The sequence below is a fragment of the Musca domestica genome, unplaced genomic scaffold, assembly GCF_030504385.1.
Source record: "Musca domestica strain aabys unplaced genomic scaffold, Musca_domestica.polishedcontigs.V.1.1 12, whole genome shotgun sequence".
Classification (NCBI taxonomy): Eukaryota; Metazoa; Arthropoda; class Insecta; order Diptera; family Muscidae; genus Musca; species Musca domestica.
In genome coordinates, this window is record NW_026712155.1 from 13,048,538 (window position 1) to 13,064,582 (window position 16,045).

Sequence of the window (16,045 nt, forward strand, 5' to 3'; positions counted from 1 at the left end):
GGGACCTCGGTTTTCTACAGAAAACTTCGTGGGGACCTCGGTTTCTGTAGAAAACTTAGTGGAGAAAGATTTTCTATAGAAAACTCGGTGAAGACAAAAATTTTCAATAGGAAACAAAGTGGAGACAAAGTAAGTGGGGACAAATATTTTCTATGGAAAACTAAGTGGAGACCAAGATTTTCTATAGAAAACTTGGTGGAGACTAAGATTTTCTATAGAAAACTTGGTAGAGACTAAGATTTTCTATAGAAAACTTGGTGGAGACCACGGTTTTCTATAGAAAACTTGGTGGAGACCACGGTTTTCTATAGAAAACTTGGTGGAGACCACGGTTTTCTATAGAAAACTTGGTGGAGACCACGGTTTTCTATAGAAAACTTGGTGGAGACCACGGTTTTCTATAGAAAACTTGGTGGAGACCACGGTTTTCTATAGAAAACTTGGTGGAGACCACGGTTTTCTATAGAAAACTTGGTGGAGACCACGGTTTTCTATAGAAAACTTGGTGGAGACCACGGTTTTCTATAGAAAACTTGGTGGAGACCACGGTTTTCTATAGAAAACTTGGTGGAGACCACGGTTTTCTATAGACCACGGTTTTCTATAGAAAATTTGGTGGAGACCTCGGTTTTCTTTAGAAAACTTGGTGGAGACCACGGTTTTCTATAGAAAACTTGGTGGAGACCACGGTTTTCTATAGAAAACTTGGTGGAGACCACGGTTTTCTATAGAAAACTTGGTGGAGACCACGGTTTTCTATAGAAAACTTGGTGGAGACCACGGTTTTCTATAGAAAACTTGGTGGAGACCACGGTTTTCTATAGAAAACTTGGTGGAGACCACGGTTTTCTATAGAAAACTTGGTGGAGACCACGGTTTTCTATAGAAAACTTGGTGGAGACCACGGTTTTCTATAGAAAACTTGGTGGAGACCACGGTTTTCTATAGAAAACTTGGTGGAGACCACGGTTTTCTATAGAAAACTTGGTGGAGACCACGGTTTTCTATAGAAAACTTGGTGGAGACCACGGTTTTCTATAGAAAACTTGGTGGAGACCACGGTTTTCTATAGAAAACTTGGTGGAGACCACGGTTTTCTATAGAAAACTTGGTGGAGACCACGGTTTTCTATAGAAAACTTGGTGGAGACCACGGTTTTCTATAGAAAACTTGGTGGAGACCACGGTTTTCTATAGAAAACTTGGTGGAGACCACGGTTTTCTATAGAAAACTTGGTGGAGACCACGGTTTTCTATAGAAAACTTGGTGGAGACCTCGGTTTTCTTTAGAAAACTTGGTGGAGACCACGGTTTTCTATAGAAAACTTGGTGGAGACCACGGTTTTCTATAGAAAACTTGGTGGAGACCACGGTTTTCTATAGAAAACTTGGTGGAGACCACGGTTTTCTATAGAAAACTTGGTGTAGACCACGGTTTTCTATAGAAAACTTGGTGGAGACCACGTTTGGTGGAGACTAAGATTTTCTATAGAAAACTTGGTGGAGACTAAGATTTTCTATAGAAAACTTGGTGGAGACCAAGATTTTCTATAGAAAACTTGGTGGAGACCAAGATTTTCTATAGAAAACTTGGTGGAGACTAAGATGTTCTATAGAAAACTTGGTGGAGACTAAGATTTTCTATAGAAAACTTGGTGGAGACCACGGTTTTCTATAGAAAACTTGGTGGAGACCACGGTTTTCTATAGAAAACTTGGTGGAGACCTCGGTTTTCTATAGAAAACTTGGTGGAGACCACGGTTTTCTATAGAAAACTTGGTGGAGACCACGGTTTTCTATAGAAAACTTGGTGGAGACCACGGTTTTCTATAGAAAACTTGGTGGAGACCACGGTTTTCTATAGAAAACTTGGTGGAGACCACGGTTTTCTATAGAAAACTTGGTGGAGACCACGGTTTTCTATAGAAAACTTGGTGGAGACCACGGTTTTCTATAGAAAACTTGGTGGAGACCACGGTTTTCTATAGAAAACTTGGTGGAGACCACGGTTTTCTATAGAAAACTTGGTGGAGACCACGGTTTTCTATAGAAAACTTGGTGGAGACCACGGTTTTCTATAGAAAACTTGGTGGAGACCACGGTTTTCTATAGAAAACTTGGTGGAGACCACGGTTTTCTATAGAAAACTTGGTGGAGACCTCGGTTTTCTATAGAAAACTTGGTGTAGACCTCGGTTTTCTATAGAAAACTTGGTGGAGACCTCGGTTTTCTATAGAAAACTTGGTGGAGACCTCGGTTTTCTATAGAAAACTTGGTGGAGACCTCGGTTTTGTATATAAAAATTTATGGAGACGTCGGTTTTCTATAGAAAACTTGTTGGAGGCCTCGGTTTTGTATATAAAAATTTATGGAGACCTCGGTTTTCTATAGAAAACTTGGTGGAGGCCTCGGTGTTCTTAAGAAATCTTGGTGGAGAACTCGGTTTTCTAAAGAAAACTTGATGGAGGCCACTGTTTTCCATAGAGAATTTGATGGAGACCTCGGCTTTCTATAGAAAACTTGGTGGAGACTAAGATTTTCTATACAAAAGTTGGTAGAGATGACCTTCTGGACACCTTATAGGAAAAGACCTTCTGATCTTCTATGAGAAGATCTCCAACACCTCTTGTATCATTATAAGATCGTGAACAACTCTTCTACATATAATAAACCTTGGCCTGGCCTTCTGTAGAAAAGGTCGTCTTCTAGCAACAGAAACCTTCTAAAGTTCATCAACAGGTGATCGTCCCCCAAATCACGACCCAGTTTAATGTACAATAACACACACACAGCACCTATCATTGCATTCACATACCACTCGTTCTCTACATTGTTGTTGTCGTTGTTGCTGACGATTTCTTTCAATGCAATGGATGTGACGATGTAGCGCGCTGCGGTATACGAACACTCAAATATTTCATTCAACTCTTTCCCCTACATCATTGACATTGGACAAGTTCATTGCCAAGAGAATCGATTCAAAAAATCGCATAAAAATTAAAACTAAAACAAAACAAAAATGAAAACAAAAACAAAAACAGCAACGGCAAGTGAACGCGATGAAACACAAAACGCGCAAAAAAATCGAAACGAACCCAAAAGCCGCTACAACAACGTAACGTATGACAATAACAACATGAAATGCAAAATGCGTATCAGCAGCAACATAAAGCCGACAGACATGTGCTTGGCTGGTGGTGCTGGCACTGTCTAGCGGATGGATGGGTAGTGAGTGCCCTCTTCTACCGGTCTACTTCCCCAACTGCCGCAGAGAAGAAGAAGTGGAAGAAAAAAACAACGAAAAATCGAAAACAATACCAAAAGTGTTGGGCGCCATCCATCACCAGCCGTCGGATATACAAAGCGCACAATGTAAAGACAGTTTGTTGCTGTTGTTGTTGCTGATGTTCTTCATTGTCGTTGTACCTGCCACTAATTTTAGCCGCTTCATCATCATCGTCAGCTGTATTTCAAAATGCGGAAGCGCATGACAACAGAAATAGCGCGATGGTGTAATGAATTGGTGGTTTATTTTTCTATAGGTTTTTAGAGGGTTTTCTGTGTGTGTTTTTTTTTTAACAAGTCACATTTTCTCAAGACCCACCGACTGCAGAGCTATTTTTAGAACTAAATAAACAAATAAATGATATACTGGCTCAAATGGTTTGAGAACCTGTCAAATTCTGGTATTTTGATTAGCTTGTTAGATTGTCACAACAATGGAACGGTAAAAACCAGATTTGGAATTGTTATTGTCGTTTGACGGGTTTGCATCTTAACGCTGACATTTAAGCGGAGATGACAAACGATTGTGTTTCGTGACAAAAATTATTTAATTGTCGATTATGTTAAACTTGTTAGAATTGAAAGACACTCTACCACCTCTTCAACATGTGCAGAGTATCAATGGAGACCAAGATTTCTTTTAATAGAAGACAAGAAGAGCAGAATATATTTGTAAAGAAAAGCGGAAATTCTACGCATAGAAGAGCTGGTTATTTTTTCATAGAAGAGAAATCAAGATTCCTATAGAAAACTGTTTTCTATAGAAAACCGTGGTCTCCACCAAGTTTTCTATAGAAAACCGCGGTCTCCACCAAGTTTTCTATAGAAAACCGCGGTCTCCACCAAGTTTTCTATAGAAAACCGCGGTCTCCACCAAGTTTTCTATAGAAAACCGCGGTCTCCACCAAGTTTTCTATAGAAAACCGTGGTCTCCACCAAGTTTTCTATAGAAAACCGAGGCCACCACCAAGTTTTCTATAGAAAACCGAGGCCACCACCAAGTTTTCTATAGAAAACCGAGGCCACCACCAAGTTTTCTATAGAAAACCGAGGCCACCACCAAGTTTTCTATAGAAAACCGAGGCCACCACCAAGTTTTCTATAGAAAACCGAGGCCACCACCAAGTTTTCTATAGAAAACCGAGGCCACCACCAAGTTTTCTATAGAAAACCGAGGCCACCACCAAGTTTTCTATAGAAAACCGAGGCCACCACCAAGTTTTCTATAGAAAACCGAGGCCACCACCAAGTTTTCTATAGAAAACCGAGGCCACCACCAAGTTTTCTATAGAAAACCGAGGCCACCACCAAGTTTTCTATAGAAAACCGAGGCCACCACCAAGTTTTCTATAGAAAACCGTGGTCTCCACCAAGTTTTCTATAGAAAACCGTCGTCTTCACTAAGTTTTCTATAGAAAACCGAGGTCTCCACCAAGTTTTCTATAGAAAACCGTGGTCTTCACTAAGTTTTCTATAGAAAACCGAGGTCTCCACCAAGTTTTCTATAGAAATCCGTGGTCTCCACAAGATTTTCTTTGGAAAATTTTGGTCTCCGCCAGATTTTCATTGGAAAATCTTGGTCTCCACCAAGAAAATCTTGGTCTAGACAAAGAAAATCTTGGTCTCCACCAAGAAAATCTTGGTCTCCACCAAGAAATTCTTGGTCTCCACCAAGAAAATCTTGGTCTCCACCAGGTTTTCTGTAGAAAATCTTGATTTCCACCATGTTTTCTTTGGAAAATCTTGTTCCCCACCAAGTTTTGTTGGGCAACGAGAGTTTCCACCAAGTTTTTTGGTCTTCTATAAAAATATATTTTCTATAAGAACTGTCTGAAAGACCTGTTACAGATCCTCTGTTTTGTTTACTACGTTCATTGCTAATCGGTTGTTGCCTTCTTTGTATTTGGGGGGGTTGGTCGTGACCACGATGCTGATGTTGCTGCTGTTTTGTTGTCTGACTGTCAGTTCGTTGATTGATCAAACATTGATAACGGTCGGTCGCTGACATCAACAAAGCGCCTCTCGCGACTTTGTTGTTTGAACGAGCGCTCAGTCATAATCGAAAAAGGAATTGAAAAGCCGTTGTGAATACATATATATTTTTTTGAAATATTTAAATTAAAATTATTATTCCGGCTTTTGAACTGTTTATTTTTGTTGTTGTTTATTGTGAGTTGTTGTTGTTGCTGTACGATTAATTGCGCGCCCGTGGGAGTTCATGTGCTTTTGACAAACTTGATTTCGTAGCGTCGTTTCAATGCGAATTGAATTTCCATGTGGACTGCCTGCATACATAGGTCTGTATGTATGTACATATCTGTTCATTGCCATGTATATATTCCTTTGCTCACAAATTAAAATGCAAATTATATATAAGTATTGAATCGAACTTTTGTCTAATGTTGGCAAAATAATGAAATATTTATTAGACTTTATATTTTGTAATATTATTATTTTTTTATTTTTGTTTTGTGGAAACCCAATCACTTTCTTTATTTTACCTGTCACTTGTCAGCCAGAACCGCAGCGTATCGAAACCCGGGGTTTGCGAATTTGAATATTGATTAGCCAGGCACATGCGAATTTGAACTTTCCTACCTTCACACCTATGTGAACAAAACGTGATATTGGGAAATTAGCATAATTGTTTTTTTTTTTTTGTTTCGTAGCAGCAGAGCATATTTAGCTTAGGTCAGTGTGGAATGCCCAGCTCGAGTTCTTCCGCTTTAGCCATAGAAATTATTATGCATTTGAGGAAGTGCGTTTAAAAATATATAACGTGGGCCACTAAAAATCGTGTCTTTGTTGGAAAACTCAAGTCATTTCAGCCTGGGATTTTACACGTGCAAATGTCTACCGATGCCATACATATAAATATACATATACGAAATTAAGAATCTTTCCCATCTCAGAATCTTTTGTTCTTTGTTCTGCCCATCCTCCCATTCCATACGGAAGATATAATTTTATGTGTTTATAATTTTTATTTGCCTCTGACGCATTCTTATCTTCTGCCGTCTTTGTTGTTGTTGTTGTTGTGAACGATTTACATACAAAACGAAAGAAAATAAAAAATTAGCTTTGTCAGCTGTAAAGTTGCAGGAGATTTCATTGTGGAATACACAATAACTTTGTTACACACTAACCCATATATTTTATTTTTGTTTTTTTTTTTAATTTTTATATATATCCGAATTTACATCTGAATCTTACTGACCTTAAAAAGCGAAGAGGAATATTTTTTAATGTTTCAATAAAAATAAGTTTTTTTTATTTTGTGCGCGAACGCAAATGAATGAATAAAAAGGTTATTTTGGGAGATTCTTTTTGGTGTTCCTTTTAAGAACTGGAAAAAAAGAGCTAATACAACTGATGTTGCTATGGGTTATATTTAGAGGAGCTTGAGACCTTCTGATATTCTTTTAGAGGACCCGGTATCTCTTTTTACAGAAGAAAAGTAGGTGGACTACTCATAGAAGTTCTAAGGTTTTCTCAGAGAATATCAAAAGGTCTTCTCATGGAAAAGCAGAAGGCTTTCTCAGAGAAGATGAGAAGCCCATCTCAGAGAAGGTCTTCTCAAAAAAGAGCAAAAGGTCTTCGCAGAAAATTGCAAAAGGTCTTCTCAGAGACGAGCAGAAGGTCTTCTCTCATAGAAGGGCAGAAGGTCTTCTCTCATATGAGAGCAGGTCTTCTCAGAGAAGAGCAAAAGGACTTTTAAGACAGGAACTGAAGGTCCACTCATAGAAGAGCAAAAGTGAGGTCTTCTCAGAGAAGAGTAGAAGGTCATCTCAAAAAAGAGCAGAAGGTCTTTTTTCATAGGAGAGCCGGTCTTCTCTCATTGAAGAGCAGAAGGTATTCCTTCATAGAAGAACAGAGGATATTCTCATAGAAGAGCAAAAGGTCTTCTCTCATAGGAGAGCAAGTCTTCTCCCAAAGAAAAGCAGAAGGTCTTCTTTCATATGAGAGCAGGTCTTCTCAGAGAAGAGCAGAATGACTTTTAAGAGAGGAACAGAAGGTCTTCTCTTAAAAGAGCAGACGGTCTTATCATAGTCGACCAGAAGGACTTCTCATAGATGACGAGAAGGTCTTCTCATAGACGACTGGAAGGACTTCTCATAGATGACGAGAAGGTCTTCTCAAAGATGACCTGAAGGTTTTTTCATAGGCGTCACAAGATCTCCTCATAGACGACCAGAAGGTTTTCTCACAAGTGACTACGAGATCTCCTCGTAGACGACCAGAAGGTCTTGCTATTGAAGACCAGAAGGTCTTCTCAAAGACGGCCAGAAGGTCCTCTCATAGACGGCCAGAAGAGCTCTCATAGACGTCCAGAAGGTCCTCTCATAGGCGGCCAGAAGGTCCTCTCATAGACGACAAGAGCTGTAACAGGTCTTCTGTCCGTAGAAGAGCTGTTACAGGTCTTCTGGCCGTAGAAGAGCTGTTACAGGTCTTCTGGCCGTAGAAGAGCTGTTACAGGTATTCTGCCCGAGAAGAGCTGTAGCAGGTCATCTGGCCCTAGAAGAGCTGTTGCAGGTCATCTAGCCCCAGAAGAACTGTTGCAGGTCATCTAGCCCCAGAAGAGCTGTAACAGGTCTTCTGGCTCTAGAATAGCTGTAACACGTCTTCTGTCTCTAAAAGAGCTGTAACAGGTCTTCTGGTCGTAGAAGAGCTGTTACAGGTCTTCTGGCCGTAGAAGAGCTGTTAGATGTCTTCAGGCACCAGAAGAGCTACAACAGGTCTTCAGACCCTGTTACAGCTCTTCTGGCTGTTGAAGAGCTGTAATAGGTCTTCTGGCCGTCGATGAGCTGCAATACGTCTTTTGGCCCTAGAAGAGCTGTTACAGGCCTTTGGCCGTAGATGAGCTGTTAAAGGTCTTCTGGCCGCAGAAGAGCTGTTAGAGTTCTTCTGGCCCTAGAAGAGCTGTTATAGTTCTTCTGGCCCTAGAAGAGCTGTTAGATGTCTTCAGGCACCAGAAGAGCTACAACAGGTCTTCAGACCCTGTTACAGCTCTTCTGGCTGTTGAAAAGCTGTAATAGGTCTTCTGGCCGTCGATGAGCTGCAATACGTCTTTTGGCCCTAGAAGAGCTGCTACAGGCCTTTGGCCGTAGATGAGTTGTTACATGTCTTTTGGCCGTAGATGAGCTGTTAAAGGTCTTCTGGCCGCAGAAGAGCTGTGATAGGTCTCCTAGAAGAGCTTTAATATGGCTTTTGACCATAAAATAGCTATAACATTCATATAAGAACTGCAAAAGGTCTTCTGGCCCATAATATGGGGTATTCGAGCCCCAGACCTACAAAGACTCTCGTATGCATGAAAGATGTGTAATAGGTCTCTTTATCGAAAGAACATACACAGAGAGATTTCTATCCATTGTAGATACCTAGAACATATGCAAATATCGATTAGAAATAGCACCAACATTTACTTTCTTTTCAATGTCAGCGGTTGTTACCTTCCGGCTAAGTAAATTGCACAGTCAAAACGTATAATTTATTGCCGCGACCCCTCCGCCATTTACGTAAAAAGTAACTTGACTCATTTGCATTCTTTCGAGAAGTTGTTGGAAATCTCAAAAATAAAGTCTACTATGGTCGAGCGTATTTGTGTGTGTGTGCATGCGTTTTTTATTTATTTATTTTGTGCCGATAAAACAAAATTAAATTTGTCTTCTTTGTTTGCCAATTAGATTGTCTGTCGATGTCATTTACAAGGTAACGCACCACAATTTCGTGAAATTCAATTTCAATTTATCTCTCTCAGTCATTCCCAAACTACCCACCTGACTGACTGCTGGCTGGTGGCATGCCTGCCAGTCTGGGCGTTACTTCCGCCCCAATCTATTGCGGGATATCAATTAAGCGAAAATTAATGTCACTTTTTTTTGTTTGTGTGTGTGTTTGAAGATACTGAAGATACTTCATTGAGAGGCAGAGGGAGAGGGAGAGAGAGATGATGAATTTGGCAAATTTTTTCGTTGAATTTTTTAAAAACACATAAATAAACAAACAGACAAACAAGAATTTTGATTTGCTTCAATTGAATGATTTCTTGGAAAATAATTACGAATATGAGTGTGAATGTATGTTTTTGGGAATTTCTGTCGATGGTCATTGGCTGAGAATATACTCTTTTCTTATATTTGTATTAAGTTTTAATGGTTGACAATTTAAAAATTAATGCCTGATTGACGAGAAATCACTTATTTTTCGATCCAAGGAAGACCATGATAAAATTCTTATGCTTACTTGATTCCATACATTTCCTTTTTTCTGCCCCTGGTTGAAAGTTCCTTAGAAGGCCTTCAAAGGGGCAAAAAAATTAAAACAAGTCAATTCGGAGGACCAATAGGCCAGTATAATTACAACGACAACAAAGAAAAGAATTTAATCAAAGAACCAAAAAAACAAAGCTCGAAAGACAAATCAAAATACATAAAAATTTAAAACGAAGGTCCAAAAGTAAAAATGCATCTAAATTCGACCAGGCTGAACTATTAATAGCCTTCACCATTTGGAAGGAACTGGAGAAAGTTCAATGACCTTTATACGGTGGGCTATACGAAGACGTGAACTTGCTTAAGTAATTTTTTTGTCATAGGCTGAAGTACCCATTACAAACTTCGAATACGAAATTTGAAACAATTCGGTAAAATCATCAAAATACCGAATAAAGGGAGATACCGTTAAATGGGGGGCTATACGAAGACGTGGACCTGCATTAATACTTTTTTTGTCATAGCCTGTAGTAACCATTAAGATCTTCGAATACGAAATTGGAAACAATTGGGTGAATATGTTGCTAAAATCATCAAAATACCGAACATCGGGAGGTACAGCTATATGGGGGCTATACGAAGACGTGGACCTGCATTAATAATTTTTTTCATAGGCTGAAGAACCCATTACAAACTTCGAATGCGAAATTTGAAACAATTTGAAACAGTAAGGATAGATTAAAAGTCGGGCTGGCCGACTTATGATACCCTACACCACTATGCGTGTTTAGAAGAAGAAATGATCTGAACCCTACCATCTTTATAACCGGTCTTGTGTTAATGGAAATATTGAGATGTGCCAAATCTGAATGGAATCGGAGTTTAATTTCGCGTTTTATCGGCTTCATGAATATTCAAAATATTGACCCCTTAGTGGGGGAGTTACCAGAATAGTGGACCGATATATCTTATTTTCACACCAGTCCTTGGGTTAATAAAAATATTGTGATGTGTGTAATTTGAAGAGAACTGAATGCTTATTTCGGATTCTATAATCGTTTTGGTTATTCAAAACTTGGACCCTTTGTGGGGGAGGTACCAGATAGAATGTTCTGATCTCTACCATCGTTATAACAGATCTTGTGTTGATGGAAATATTGAGATTTACCAAGTCTGATTGACGGATGTTAATTTCGCGCTTTTTTGAGCTTCATTGATATTCAAAATGTTGACCCTTTGTAAAGGAGGTTGCAGAAGGAGCGGACCGATATATTTCATTTTCACAGCAGGTCTTGTGTTAGTAGAAATAATGGGAATGCTTGTTACGGATTTTATGATCGTTTTTGTCATTCTAAACTTTGATCCTTTGTGGTGAAGGTACCAGAAGAAATGGTCCGATCTCTACAATCTTTATAACCGATCTTGTGTTGATGGAAATATTGAAACGTGCCAAATTTGAATGGAATCGGTTGTTAATTTCGCGTCTTAGGAGCTTCGTGGATATTCAATATTTTGACCCTTTGTGGGGGAGGTATCAGAAGGAGTGGACTGATATATTACATCTTCACACCAGACCTTGGTTTAATAAAAATATTGTGATGTGTGTAATTTGAAAAGAACCGAATGCTTATTTCGGATATTGCTATCGTTTTGGTCATTCAAAACATTGACCCTTTGTGTTGGTGGTGCCAGAGGGAATGGTCCGATCTCTACCATCTTTATAACCGATCTTGTGTTGATGGAAATATTCAGATGTGCCAAATCTGAATGGAATCGAATGTTAATTTCGTATTTAAGGGCTTCATGGGTAATCAAAATTTTGACCCTTGTGGGGGAGGTACAAGAAGAAGTGGACCGATATATCCCATTTTCACAGCAGATCTGTCGTTAGAAGAAATAATGGGATGTGTGAAATACGAGGAGACTTGAATGCTTATTTCGGATTTTATAATTCAAAACTTTGACCCTTTGTGGGGGTGGTGCCAGAAGGAATGGTCCGATCCCTACCATCTTTATAACCGATCTTGTGTTGATGGAAATATTGACATGTGCCAAGTATGAAATAAATCGGATGTTAATTTCGCGTTTTTTTTTTTTGAGCTTCATTGATATTCAAACTGTTGACCCCTTTGTGAAGGAGGTTGCAGATGGAGCAGTCCGATATGTTCCATTTTCACTCCAGATCTTGTGTTAGTAGAAATAATGGGATGTGTGAAATTTGAAAAGAACCGGATTTTATGATCGTTTTGGTTATTCACAACTTTGACCATTTTAGGGGAGGTAGAACAAGGAATGGTCCGATCTCTACCATCTTTATAACCCATCTTGTGTTGATAAAAATATTGAGATGTACCAAGTCTGATTGAAATCGGAGAATTATTTCGCGTTTTATGAGCTTCATGGATATTCAAAATGTTGACACTTTGTGGGGGTGGTACCAGAAGGAGTGGACCGATAGATTAAATCTTCACGCCAAACCTTGTGTTAATTAAAATATTCTGATGTGTGTAATTTGAAAACAATCGTCTCTTCCATCACATTTTATAAGAGTTTTAATTATTCAAAATGTTGACCCTTTGAGTGGGTGAGGTACTTGATGGAGATGGACCGATTATATTAATTTTCGCATCTGACCTAGCACTGATGTAAATATTAGGATTTGCAAAGTTGGAGCAAAATCGGATTATTCTTTCTCTTTCTGTGCAGTAAATTATTTTCTTTGAAAATTTTGATATTTTGTGCGGGAGGTACCAGAAGGAGTGGACTGATATTGTCCATCTCCGAACTCGATCTAGGTTTGATAATAATATTACGATATACCAAGATACTCCCTTTGAGAGTTATAGTGCGCACCAGCCAGATTAACAGACAGACGGAGGGGCGGACATCGCTAGATCGACTCCAAATGTCCTGAAACGGATTTGGTCAAAAGAGACCTTGGGTCTAAAACCTTTATTTCTATGAGGCACGTCTAGTCATGTGGCTGAGGGTATAAAAATATGATATTTTGTCTTTGAAATACCCTCTCTTCAAATTTTCGAGTGGGTTTTTTGGTGCCTAAAAACATCGATTTCACATTCCTTGGCCTTTAATAAAAATCTTTGATAGGTTCTCAAAAAAATTCACGACTGTGCCATTCTAGTTCATAGAATAAACAGCTTGAGTCTGTATTTCTTGATCCGACATTTGCTGCTTTCTTGGTCTCTTTTTCTTTATAATGGACTACACTAGCCTTCTTGGTATTGCAAAAAATCCGGTATAATGACTGACTTCGACAATGAACAAATTTATGATTGATACTTCTTGGTCCACTTCAAATTATAGTTCGTTAGGTCTTTGAAATAATCCAGATTGCGACTCAGTTGGTTCTTGAAACAAAATTTCCTAAAAAATTCAAGATTTTAAATTCAATTGTGTTTAGAAAAAAAAAATAATTTAAGGACTATGGTTCCCAAAAAACTCACCAATTATAGCTTTCATATATCCGACAAAATTCCTTTGGATTTTTACTTCAATTTAAATAATTTGAATACTCCAATACGGCATTGAGTACACTTAATGGCCTTAGTGGCAATACGATTAAAGCGGTTGTAACCCAAAGACCATAGAACTTGTTTTGCTCGAAGGACACATCCTATTATTTTATTGTCATTTCCAAGGCCACTCAAGGTCGTCGTTATTATTATAAATTCCGCTCATTCTTTCCTGAATGATTAATAATTACAAATAATTAAATGTTTTTACGTTACCAACTACAACTCCACCAACTCTGTGTATTGATTACCGGTTTCCTAGAGTCATTACTCCCGAAATTCCTTTTCCCGTTCATTCACATTTAAATACTCCCCCTACCCTTTTTTTGTAGCACCCCACATCAAATATTAAACCAAATTTATATTATCCGTTCTACGTCACATATTTACACATATGACATGATTACCCAGCAGCGAACTGCCTAACCAGCTGACGGTCAATGGCCTAAACCTTCCATTTGGGAAAAGGCCTTTTTTACAAATGTCTAGGAACTTTCCACAACAGGTGATGACATATTTTTATTAATTGCTCACCTGCCTGCACCTCCTTTACCCCACCATTTGTTGACATTCAAATTGTTGGTGTTGGGAAATTTCCTCCAACGTAAGCTAATGGCCGGGCGAGCAGGATAATTAATAATGAGGTAGAAAATGGTAGGTGATTAAATTTTCCGGACATTATGGAAATTGTTTAGGTTAGTGAATCCTTGAGAGGTCTTATAAAGAGTTGTTTAGGAGAGAAAATCAATGGAATGATATACTCAAGATTGGCCATGGAAATTTTCCTGATCAAGAGATCATGCATTCTAAAGAAATATTTTTAAAAATAAAAATATTTCAAAGGTTGGGGCTAACCGGAATTTTTTATACCCTCAGCCATATGGCTAGAAATGGAATATATCATTTACTACTACCAAAACGTGCCTTATCGAAATAAGTGTTTTAGATCATAGGTCTCTTTGGACCAAATCCGTTTCAGGACATTTGGAATCGATCTAGCGATGTCCGCCCGTCTGTCTGTGTGTGCGTCTATTGTGCACGATAGCTCTCGAAGGGAGTATTCGATTTGGTACATCGAAATATTATTATCAAACTTAGATCGAATTCGAAGATGGGCAACATCGGTTCACTCCTTCTGATACCTCCCACACAAAAAGTCAACAGTTTCCAAAAAAATATTTTACAGCACAGAGAAAGAAAGGACAATCCGATTTTGTTCCAACTTTGCAAATCCTAATATTTGCATCAGTTTTAGGTCAGATGCGAAAATGGACAATATCGGTAGACTCCGTCAAGTACCTCCCCCACAATGGTTAAAAATTTCGAATAATTTCAACTCTCATAAAATGTGATGTAAGAGTCCGATTGCCTTCAAATTACACACAGCTGGTGTGAAGATGGAACATATCGGTCCACTCTACCTCCACAAATAGTCAAAATTTTGAATACCCATGGAGCTCATAAAACGCGAAATTATCATCCTATTCCATTTAAACTTGGCACATCTCAATATTTCTATCAACACACGATCTGTTATAAAGATGATAGAGATCGGACCATTCCATTTGGTACCTCCCCCACAAAGGGTCAAAGTTTTGAATTAACAAAACAATCATAAAATCCGAATAAGCATCCAGTTCTCTTCAAATTGCACACATCACAATATTTTTATTAACCCAAGGACTGGTGTGAAGATGGCATATATCGGTCCACTCCTTCTGGTACCTCCCCCTGGCAAAGGGCCAACATTTTGAATACCCATAAAGCTCATATAACGCGAAAATAACATCCGATTGCATTCAGACTTGGTATATCTTAATATTTCCACCAACACAAGATCTGTTATAAAGATGGGAGGGGGGATCAGACCATTTCTTCAGCTACCTCCCCCACATAGGTTTCAAGATTTCGAAAAACTAAACGCTCAATGAAAGCGCAATTAGCATCCAACTGTCTTCGAATTTCACACATACGAACATTTTTTCTAACTAAAGATCTGTTGTGAAAATATATATATCTGCCAAACCTTTCTGGTACCTCACCCACACAGGGTCACAATTCCCAATACTTGGTATTGTAAAAATATAGTCCATCTTGTTCGTTTCATCCACATATATTTCCAAAAATATCCCTTCCTTGTCGGCAATTTTTTTAGAAATATTTCAAAAGATGGGACTTCTCGGGGATTTTATGAAAATTTAAAAAAATTTAAAACTGGATGTGATTGTGTTTTTTTTTTTTTTTTTTTTGAATAATTACCAAAAATAGAAACAGATATTTCCCCATTTGGATTTTGAGACATCTTTCAATACCTCAAAAAATCACATTTGATTTGACTTTACTACCCCACACAATTTTTTATGGAATTTTATAATGTTTATGGATTCTTATCGACTTCCCGTCAAACGCATTTGCAAAAAAGAATTCACAAAGAATTCCCCCAAACAGCACAGGTGGCCTGGCCAAAATACCGCCTCAAAATAATCGTTATATTTAGAAATTAAAAAGACATAATATTTATGGGGGGACGTTTATTGAAAAGAATGATCGCTCAAACGAAAACAAATAAAATTGATTCATACGTGTTCTTTTGCGCGAAGAAAACAAAAATATTTCTTTTTTTATATTAAAAAAAAATTGCTAAATTGCTTAGAAAAAAAATTGAGAAAAAAGTGAACAGCAACCAAAACAATTAACAAACAACACATCGTGTCTTTTATTCCGTTTCACAAACACGATAAACATACATAGAAACAAATTAGATTTTCTATTTAGCGTGTGGAGGCGGCAGGGGAGGGTTGGTGTTGAGGAGAGAGGTAGGTGCGGGCAAAAGATAGTGTTGAAACCGAAAATATAATAAATAACAATAACAAACGTAGGTTGCGTTGTTGCTGTTGCTTGTTGTTGTTGTTTCGCAAGCATTTTTATAGGGGCTTCCCTAACATGACCAGAACGAAAAAACATTAAGAGCCGGTTTGTTGGCGATGTTGCTGGTGTTGTGGTTGTTCTCAAA

General features: G+C 38.4%; 1 protein-coding gene across 2 annotated transcripts in view; it reads right to left on the reverse strand.

The window, feature by feature from the left end:
• LOC101896272 (protein fem-1 homolog CG6966) overlaps positions 1-16,045 on the reverse strand; it is a 42,136-nt gene that overhangs the window by 14,578 nt on the left and 11,513 nt on the right. The gene's annotated exons all lie outside the window — the stretch shown is intronic.